The sequence below is a fragment of the Prionailurus viverrinus genome, chromosome B2, assembly GCF_022837055.1.
Source record: "Prionailurus viverrinus isolate Anna chromosome B2, UM_Priviv_1.0, whole genome shotgun sequence".
NCBI classification, from domain to species: domain Eukaryota; kingdom Metazoa; phylum Chordata; class Mammalia; order Carnivora; family Felidae; genus Prionailurus; species Prionailurus viverrinus.
Window position 1 is genome coordinate 64,360,558 of NC_062565.1, and position 10,993 is coordinate 64,371,550.

Below are 10,993 nucleotides of genomic sequence, written 5' to 3' on the forward strand. Positions count from 1 at the left end.
TGTTGGTCCCTGAAGTCTCTAAAAGTGCCTCTCTTCTCCCTGAGTGTGATTCACATCCTGAGCCCTGAGTGCTCCACGCCCAGGTGCCAGGACTGACACCTCCATTTGGGAAAACTAGTGGGTCTTCCACCAGCTGAGAGAGTGGGACTTTCTTCTTGTTGCCATCTTGGTTCTGGGGCTGGGAAAAGTCACATGGTCTCTTCTTCTGCAGAGGGAGCTGTTCTTATGCTCCTGTTCTCTAGGGCTGAGTCTTCTCTCTTCTTGTCTTCTACTTATTCCACTTCTACCAGTGTCCCCCTCCCTGTTCCTATCTTTCTCAGGCTCTTTCTTTTTCTTTGTCTATTCACTACCCTTCTCCTAATCTAGATTCATCCCACCCTTCTCCAGGACTCTTCTTACCCAGAGGCAAGATTTGACTATATATTCTTTCCTTATCAATCTAGTAACCCAATCTGCAAAGGAAATATGATCAGCCAGTCAATAATTGTTCTTATTCTGAATCCATACCAGTTCCTAGTGATCCAAGCTTCCTTTCCTAAGCCTTCCCAAACCATCTTTTTGGGAACTAATCCTAGAGTCTATCTGCAGTTTATAGGATTAATATCTGTAGATATTAATCTATATAACCCATATGAATATAGTATATAAATCTACTTATAATATATGTAAAAATCATAAAGATTATATAAATCTATAAATAAAATAGAAATATATAAACCTATAGAATTTCTAGTTTTGAAAAATATTAGAACAGTATTTGCCTATTGTCAGAGCTCCAGCCTAGGCAGTGGATCAAGGACCTTGTCTGCAAATTCTTTCCATGTTCCGGGATGTTACTCACCAAGGCCTGAGACTTAAACCCATCTAGACCAGACAGAAGCTCTCTGAAAATCTCTCTGTCTCAAGCTTCCAATCCCTCTTACAACATTTATTCTATCCTTGTTGGGTCTGAAGATCATTCTCATGGACGGAGAAGCCTAAAGTAGACTGAGTGTTGAGGGCTGACATTTGGTCATCCAGCAGTACTGCATGGTGCATTCCAAAGAGATAATTTGCATTTAACCCCTGGAGGCTATCTAAATTAACCCTTTTCATTTATAGCTGAGGTAACTGATAATAACCAGAAATAAAATCCAGGTTTCTTGACCCCCAGTTTATACACTTTTTTTTTAAATTAGATTTTACTAACAGGGTTCTCAAATTTTCTAAATAGATCAAACAGATTAGATACACTTGAGACTCTAGATCTTTAAAAAAATTTTTTTTAATGTTTATTTAGTTTTGAGAGAGAGAGAGAGAGAGAGCTGGGGAGGGGCAGAGAAAGAAGGAGACACAGAATCCGAAGCAGGCTCAAGGCTCTGAGCTGTCAGCACAGAACCCGACAAGGGGCTCTAACTCATCAGCCACAAGATCATGAGCTGAGCTGAAGTTAGTCGCTTAATCAACTGAGCCTCCCAGGCACCCCAAGACTCTAGATCTTTAAGGCATATTCTAGTTATTTCTCATTAAAAGAACTTTTCATACCAAATCTATCTCATGCTATGTAGAAATATAAATGCAACATTCAAAGATTGAGGAAAATAGTAAAGATAGCGTGTTAGCATAGATTTTGGCATAATTGGGGTCCTAGCTCTATCAGGAGACAATGGTCCCATTCTTTGAACTTATGAAGTAAATTGATAGGATAACTGTTGAAAAATCCATTCTTTAAAATTCAGCTTGAAATACAAACATAGCTAAATACAGATATAACAATTTGTTATTTTATTCTAAAATCATATACCTTAAAAAATGTGATCTTCCATAAAACGCTTCTATCAGCAAATGGGAGAGGTAAAGACTTTCTCAGTGGATGTGCCCTGGGATTGATGTAAAACATGGACAAGTAACAAATGATAGGGGTACTGATTTCCCAACACAGACATTTTCTTGTTGTCTTTCACAAGAGGAGCATTCAGGTTCATCTGAGGCTGATCCTTGTAGTGGGCCTAGAGGCATGTTCAGGAAAATGAAATCATGTTGGATAATGTACATACAAGGCTATGACTGAAGAACCAGGAGAGAAAGGCTCTCCTCACCACTCATGGGTTCAAATCTACCTTTTTCTTTGAAATCTATGAGTAAACATTCCATTATGGTTAAATTTTCTTCTTTAATATTTACTGGCTCTTCAAATAATGGAAGAAAATAATAGGCTAGATGAAGAAATAAGCGGTGATTACTGTGGCAGGTAGAATATCTGTGAGGTATGTTCTCCATTGCTGAGATGGAGGGGCACCATACAGCAAGGACATGAGAGTAGCCTGTAGGAGGTGAGAGTGTTCCTTGGTGGATAGCCAATAAGACTGGGAACCTCAGTCCTACAACTACAGGGAAATTAATTCTGCCAATGACCTGAGGGAGCTTGTAAGAAACCATTTCCTAGTTGGGATTCTAGATGAAGACATATCTAGCTGACACCTTGATTTGAGCCTTATGAGACCCCGACCAGAGGACCCAACTAAAATGTGCCAGACTACTGACCCCTGGAAATGATGAGAAAATAAACCTGTGTTGTTGTAAGCTGCTAAGTTTGTAACTTGTTACACAGCAATAGAAAATAAATTCAAGGGGCACCTGGGTGGCTCAGTTGGTTAAGCGTCCGACTCCAGCTCAGGTCATGATCTTGCGGTCTGTGAGTTTGAGCCCTGCGTTGGGCTCTGTGCTGACAGTTCAGAGCCTGGAGCCTGTTTCAGATTCTGTGTCTCCCTCTCTCTCTGACCCTCCCCTGTTCATGCTGTCTCTGTCTCAAAAATAAATAAATATTAAAATAAAAAAAATTTAAAAAAAAGAAAATAAATTCAAGTGTGTTCTAGGATTTTTCTTAAAATTATTTGGATTTTACTTAGGTGCATTTAATATTACTCTGAACCCACCAGGTGGATGAGGCATCCTTAAAACATCTGTTACAGTAGAAATCCAACTTGGGATTTAAATCCCAATTTGGGATTTAAATTTGGTGTGGAAAACCTAAAAAAGCTTTAGCTGTTACTATTGGACCAGCATAGTGATTATGCGCATGAACATTGGAATCTGAATCCACCACTCTGCTACTTAAGGGACATTGGTTAAATTACTTAAGCTTTTTTTTCGAAATTGAAAGACAAATATTTCTCTTGTATACTTGATGTGCAGTTTAGTGAAATGCTGTGTTTTAGCAGTGTCCAGCACGGAGCAAATATTTAATGAATAGTCACTATTATTATTATTCTAATCAAAAAAGGAAAGGCTGTGAGGATGGTAAAGGGCCATGACAGCAAGAAAGAGAAAAAAAGCAAAGCATGTACAGGGAAAAATGCATTTATATGTAAGCTTTTCCTGCAGGTCACCAGCTATCACAAGTACTCAGCAGCCAGATTTTATTCACGTGGAAACCTTCAGAGAGCCTGGAGATAGAGTGAGTGCCATTTTTTTTTTCCCACAGTGAAATAGATTGCATCCCTAGGTTATGTGTCAGTCACCTAAGGCCTATTCAGATTCTGTTCCCGTTTTGAATTTAATGCTCTGCCTATCTGCCTGAACCCGAGGCCACTCAAAAGTGAAGCTGAAACTACAGATGATCAAAAAGTGGCGTATACAGATAAAAGGGAAGTCACAAGATATGTCTTTCAAACCTGACTCCATTGGCGGTCTCTGTTTGCCAGGGCTGAGGAGAATGAATGGCTCCATTTTGCAAGGCTTTGGACATCGTCTCTAACAATGAAAGCATGTCTATTTATAAGAGACTTAAAAAATGCAAAAAGAGAGAAGAAAGAAAAACTTGCTACCTCTATCCTTTTTTCCCTAAATTTAATGGGCTTAACGCATTCTATTTTTCCATACATTGGAACAGGAAGCAACATGGAAAGTTAAATCTGTTAACATTTAATGTCCATATATTTTAAGATATAATGGAATTATAAAATGGAAGACATTTGAATGAGATTTAGTGAATTTAGTGGTAAATTTCCAAATAGAATGTGAAAGTGTTTTTTTTTTTTTAATTTTTGCAAACTTTCTAAGATGTCAAATTAATCTTTTCTGGCCTTCAAAGCCCTTCATTTTGTTTCAACAGTAGGTACACTATGGGTGTTATCTATAGGGATATTAAATGTTTGTCTTCTCTAACAACAACAAACATAGGAAAGAAAAATACAACTTTAAATTTTTAATATAACACAAAGTATTTATTACTTAGTGTCTGTCTTTATATAATAAAAAAATTAAGAATTGAGTAACCTTCAAGGACTAGCTCTTTTCTTATTCTTTTTGTACCTTCCCCACAGCCTTATCTAGGTCCAGTAAGTTTTCAAGGAAGGAATGAATTGTTTCAGACTCTAGTCCCTAAGAAGTAGTCTGGTCTGATGGAAAAAGAACTGGATTGAGATCCAAAGCCCAGCTGCCACCAAAGCGTGGCCTTGGCAAAGTCACTTTCCCTCTGGGCTGTAGTTTCCTTGTGTGAAAAACAAGATGGTTGATCTGTTCCCTTTCAGCTCTGACATATGGGAATTTAATGAAGCAAAGAAAATTCCCTGAAGTAGGACAATAGTGCTTTTTATGAATATGTAAGAGATTAAACAGCTACACAATGAGGCAGATTTTTGGAGTATGTACATGTGTAGAAGGATGCTTTTAGGCTGACTCTCAATCTTTTTGACAAAATCTGCTTCAGAGATGTTGAAGAGGTATTGAAAATGCCCCATTTAAAATGTCTTTTCTTCTTCTTGAAAAGGTTATGTGTTATCTACTGGCAATCATTTTAGAAGGTATTACTTACATGGAACATATATTTGTGGGAGTATATGTGTGTGTGTGCGTGTATGTCATCACACCCTTGTGTTGTTGTAATTACAACCAAAGGAATCATCACCATCACACTCCTGTGACAACAACTCACAGAGCTTTAACATTTTTTGTGTTTCATGTCTGAAAAGGAGGGATGTGGAAAAGTGGAAACGACTCATTTCCAGCTGCTTTTGTCCTCAGGTATAAAGCATAACAAGTTTCAAGAGCAAAGGAGGAATGTAAAGGGTAAGAATAAAAGGAATCGCTCTTTGAAAACTAATGGGAAGTGATAAAAATAAGTTACTAAAAGACAGAGCACCTTTTGATACAGAGCAAGCTTTGATTCTGACAGTGCTGGCTCTTGCTGGAACAAGCACAGAGAAATGAGAGCCTTGGCTATTTCAACCCTTAGACACCTACCCCAGAAAATCCTGCTGGAACCAATTACCAAGCATTTTATAGATTCCTGCCATAAGCTCTGCCAAAGATGCCATCTGCTCAGACCCACCTAGCACTGACCTGTTGGTTTCCTAACCTGCACGTGTACTGGTAGGATGCAGCTGCCTAATACAGCCTGCCTGCCTCCAACCCATGCCCGGAGTTAGTCTTACAACGAGATGGCTTAGATAGCTAATGGGTTAGACAGACAGCAGTGCATCCTGAAAATGAGGTCATACAAGCCGCCAGCCTTCCAGTCTCTCTTGGGTAATGAGCCGCTGGGAAATGCATTGAATGGGACCACCTTTAAGAAGACACAGAGAAATACATCATCTATTTACCACCAGGCTTATACCTGACCATGGAGAAAGCTTTCAAAATGAAAAATTATAAAACATAATGCTGTGAAACAGAACTGTAATTCTCTTGTTAGTTGGAATCAGGTCACTGGAAAGAGAGCCCAAGTTGCTTCTTAGACAAATGGCTTGAATGTAAAAGGGAGTGAGAATCTGGGATGTTCCAACTCATACCTTTTCCCACATACCCTGGTTCTTTTAGAGCTTTTTGTTTGCTGAGAAAGATGGGAATGACTCCTCTGAGACATTCGGAAGCAAGGAAGGGTGATAAAAAGCACTTTGGGGTGGAAACAGGAGACTTGGGTGGGCCTGTTGGTGTACTTATTACTAGTGCTTTCACTTGGAGCTAGTTTCTTAGCTTTGATGCTTCTCAGCACCCTGATCTGTAAAACAAAGGTGAGAATACCTTTCCTGTCCACCTCATGGTGTTTTGAAAATTGAAGAGAGAATGTCTATAAAGATCTAAACACTCTTCCTTACAACACACACTGAATGTTATTAGTACTGCAAAGTCATTTGTGTGTTATCATACTTGTATTGCTCTGTGAAAGATTCTTAAAATATCCAGACCCAAAGATCAACACACAGAGACTGTGTTGACATTAATAAAAGCTCAGGTCAAACAAAAATCATTTCCTTGCCTTAATCCAAACTTCCAGCTCTCTTTTCTGGTTATTGTGGCACAAGGCAACATGAGCAGCAGTTTCCTGAAGTGCCCTGTTCTAGGCGGTGCTGGAAGTCCTGCGTGGGAACCAGCATAAGTGTGGGAAATTTTTGGAGATGGTGGAGTTGCAGATCATCTTGAAGAACTATGACCCATGGAAGGACCAACACTTCTTGGGCACCATCAGGCTTGAGTCCACACCCCACCTCAAGGTCTCTGTATGTGTTTGGGGAAACCAGCAGCACTGTGATGAGGCCAAGGCTGTGGATAGTCCCCACATGGACATTGAGCTGCTGAAGAAACTCAAGAATAAAAAATTAGTCAAGAAGCTGGCCAAGAAGTATGATGCCTTTCTGGATTCAGAATCTCTGATCAGGCAGATCCCATGAATCCTGTATCCTGGCCTGAATAAGGCTGGCAATTTCCCTTCCTTGCTGACCTACATGGTGGCCAGAGTTGATGAAGTGAAGCCCATGATCTAATTCCAGATGAAGAAGGTGCTGTGTCTGGCAGTGGCTGTTGGCCACCTATGAAGATGGCAGATGATGAGCTTGTGTACAATACCTACTTGGCTGTCAATTTCCTGGTATCATTGCTCAGGAAGAATCGGCAGAATGTCTGGGCTTTATACATCAAGAGCACCATGGACAAGCCCTCGCACCTGTACTAATGCACAGCTTAATAAACCCTTCTGCTACCATTAAAAACAGTAACAATTGTCACTTACAGTGTTCATATTATGCTTACTTAAAAAACTTTTTCAGTCTCAGATCACTTTTTTTTAGAAAACAACAACAACAATGACAACAACACCCACCACCACCAAACTTCCAGATGGCTGGGATTCATGCACCCTTGAGTCCCTGTATGGGATAGGAACTGTATTCTGTGTGCTCACGGGTCATTTAAAGCTTCTGCTTCAAAGCACTTTCAATAATAGTCTAATTATGGAAAGAGCCTAAATGCCCATCAACTGATGAATGGCTAAAGAAGTTGTGGTTTATATATACAATGGAATACCACTTGGCAATGAGAAAGAATGAAATATGGCCTTTTGTAGCAACGTGGATGGAACTGGAAAGTGTGATGCTAAGTGAAATAAGTCATACAGAGAAAGACAGATACCATATGTTTTCACTCTTATGTGGATCCTGAGAAACTTAACAGAAACCCATGGGGGAGGGGAAGGGGAAAAAAAAGTTAGAGAGGGAGGGAGGCAAACCATAAGAGACTCTTAAAAACTGAGAACAAACTGAGGGTTGATGGGGGTGGGAGGGAGGGGAAAGTGGGTGATGGGCATTGAGGAGGGCATCTGTTGGGATGAGCACTGGGTATTGTATGGAAACCAATTTGATAATAAATTTCATATTAAAAAAATAAAGTTTCTGCTTCATATGTCCATATTTTGGACATTGACTTTTGAGATTTAGCTGGCAGTTCTCTTCAACCTCAGCCAGTAAGTTAATAGGAAAGTGCTCCAGGCTTTTTAGGATTTCTTAGGGTTGTAATAATTGTCCCTTATCCATGACCTCTGGTTTCACAAACACATTTTTATTTTCAAAATTACCCACGCAGCTTAATTTGGAGTGTCACACAAACATGCATTTTAGATAGACATTTATGGAGAGAGTAGTATGAAATATGTAGTATTAATAGTAGTATGAAATATGAGTATCTTAACTCATTTTTGAGTCATGAAACATTTGCAAAATGCTTATATCCCTGAAAAATAAATTGACGTGTCCTATATAACTGATTCAAGTACTAAGTGTAGAAATTCTGACTTGGAACATTGTGTAAAATAAAAGTCTCATCCACGTTTATAAAACATTAAGACTTGGGGGATAGAAAACAAAACTACAGGGTGCCTGGGTAGCTCAGTTGGTTAAGCATCCAATTCTTGATTTCAACTTAGGTCATGATCTCATGGTTCATGAGTTCAAGCTCCACATCAGGCTCTGCACTGACAGTGAGGAGCCTGCTTGGGATTCTCTCTCTCCTTCTCTTTGCCCTGATGGTCTCTTTCTCTCTTTTTCTCTCTGTCCCTCAAAATAAACAAACTTAAAAAAATTTAAAAAGAGAAAGCAGTACTATAATTGTTTCAGAGGAAATTCACCATCTTTGAAGATAATTCTTTGAAACTAGAATTTAAATTTTCACACTAATAATTGAAAACAAGTCTATCCTATGAAAATAGAAAATAAGTATATGTAATTCCAAAGCCACAGGCCTGAAAATACATGCTAGGAAAAAAAGTTGTTTCTGTTTTATTACAGATTCTTAGGTTGGGTGTAATCAACATTTGTTTTATTGACACTTTTGCAATTTAATTGCCGCTATAGTCACTCTCCAAAGACTAAGCAATTGGCCCTCTGTATTATTAAAATAGCTAATCTACATCCCAGCTTTGTCATCCTTTCTTGCCAATATGCTTAATAACATTTCTCCCTAAAGGAGCATTTGCATACTCGTGGTATGTAAAATACGAGAATTGGCATATAGAGCTATAATTGAGGAAAAATATTACTTTGCCCCCCGTCTTTGGAAGGGCCCTATTTGAGTGTAACTTGTATTATTCTCTAGAATTATCCCCAATCACCCTCTGTGCCATCTGGAAAGCAGGAACTCCTGCTTTCCAATATGTGCACTGATGAATGTAGGTTCTTGGAAATTATCAGAGTCTCAGATAATTAAAGGGAGTCTTCTCTCTGCCCCTTTGCTCATCTAAAAAGTAGAGCTTAGTTGTAAATTCTAGGACCCAAGGGGCTCCTTACAGCACTCACAGGCACATGTTACTAACCCCTATGTCCTACCAATGATGGGACAAAGTAGTCCCCTGGGTATAAAATGAGAAATCAGAGTTATGAGAGAATTCTGATCTTCTTTTAGGTTTTGAGCAATTAGGCCATCTACACATTTAAGGAGGCAAGAGATCTCAATTTATAACTGCAGAACTGGAGGGAAGCTTAAAGATTAAAGTCTAACTCCTTATATTAAACAAAGTAACTGAGGCTCCAAGACATTAGATGGCCTGCTCAAGGCCACAGAGAGGACATCTAGTATTAGTGGCTTTTTTTTTCCAGGTAATTATTTATATTTCCTATCTTGGAGACTTCACTGACAAGTTTCCATAAAGGAGGAAAAACATTCTATTATAAACCCATCAAAGCCAACCAACCAACCAACCAACTAACTAACCAACCAACCAACTAACCAACCAACCAACCAACTAACCTGCCTAGAGTTCCTTGTTTCTATGTGTGGGAACATAATATACATGCCTCCATAGTCTCAGAGTGGCCATGTGGAGAAAGAAGGGGCTATACCTAAGAATTTGTGTGTGTATCATCAGCACTGTATGGAGTATTGAATTTCCTCAGGAGTATTCATTATTCCTTGAGAATCAATTGTTGGGAAAATGAATAAAGTTTTACGCCATAAGAAGGCCAATGGGATTAAAACAAGCTCTGGTCTCTAGCTTGGAGAACCCTCTTCCAGGTTCTTCTTGCCCTGTTCGCCACACGTGCGAAAACCTGCCACAGATATGGAAGCTGACAACTGTAAATTACCCTTCCCCCTTCATTCGGAGCTCAGATCTTTGGAGAAACAGTCTCCTCTGAGTCCACCAGTGTTAAATAAATCTCTGATCCACCGAGATCTCCGAGTGCCGCTTGGTTTTTCTGCCAGCGTTCCAGCCTGGTTCTGTAACATATTTGTTCCCTGACTGGGAAACTCAACCATGCCGGCCCAATGTTGCCACCGGTTTGGGAGAATGGCGAGGGGGTGATGGAACAAGGAATCTCGAGGGAGAAGGCGCGCCCTGCCTGAATTTCGGCAGTCTCCAGTTCAGTCGCCTCAGGCCAGCCCCGCTCCACTGTTCCTGCTGGACTTGAGGAGACCTGGCAGGTGAGGACCTGGACCCGACGCTGGAACCTGTAAGGCTGGGGCCCAATCTAGTCAGGCCCACTCAAGAGTGGAAGGGGGACCTGATCACTCCCCAGAGACCTCAGTAGTCTCACAGGTAGGAATTCTGTGGGAGGGAATGTAATAACCTCTGGTGTGTATGTGAGTGTGAATGTGAAATTTGGTCTAGCTTGCCTGCTGAGTTCGATTCTGTGGCTCCACGGGCAGGCACCCTTAAGGTCCCCAAAAGCCCATGGAGTCTGAGTGGGCCTGTCTGTGATTCTGTGGTGAATGGCACACAGTCCATGGTGGCATCGGAATAGTTTCCAATAGTAAGTCACAAAGCTGAGACCACGACGGCTAAGCATCACCTAAGTTCCTTTGGGACACAGCCAGATGGGCATCTTACATGTTGCCTCATTACAGGGGGCACCCCTATCCCTCTGTCTGTCTTTGCAACTCCACCTCACAGGAACATTATGGGGTCGAGACAGAGCAAAGAAGGATTTTTTGGGAGACTGTGGAATTAAGATAACCCCTGGCTCGTTAAGGACCTTATGTGAGTTAGAATGGCCCACTTTTGGTGTAGGAGGGCCCTCTGAGGGAACCTTGGATGTCCCAATTGTCCACTGCATCTGGCATGTTGTCTCCAGAGACCCAGGTCACCTTGATCAATTTCCATACATCAACTCCTGGCTTGAAATTGCCCAAAATCCTCCACCTTGGGTGCGATTCATCTATAGCAAGCAGAGTCAGGCAAAGGTTTTAGCTACCTTATCCAGAGACTCACCCAGGGAACCAAAGAAGCAACCCACTGCTCCCCTAGTGT

The 10,993-nt window shown here is 40.6% G+C and overlaps 1 pseudogene; it reads left to right on the plus strand.

Moving 5' to 3' along the window:
- The first annotated feature begins 6,408 nt into the window (after positions 1 to 6,408).
- Positions 6,409 to 6,931, plus strand: LOC125166070 (60S ribosomal protein L10a-like; annotated as a pseudogene).
- Positions 6,932 to 10,993: the final 4,062 nt, after the last annotated feature.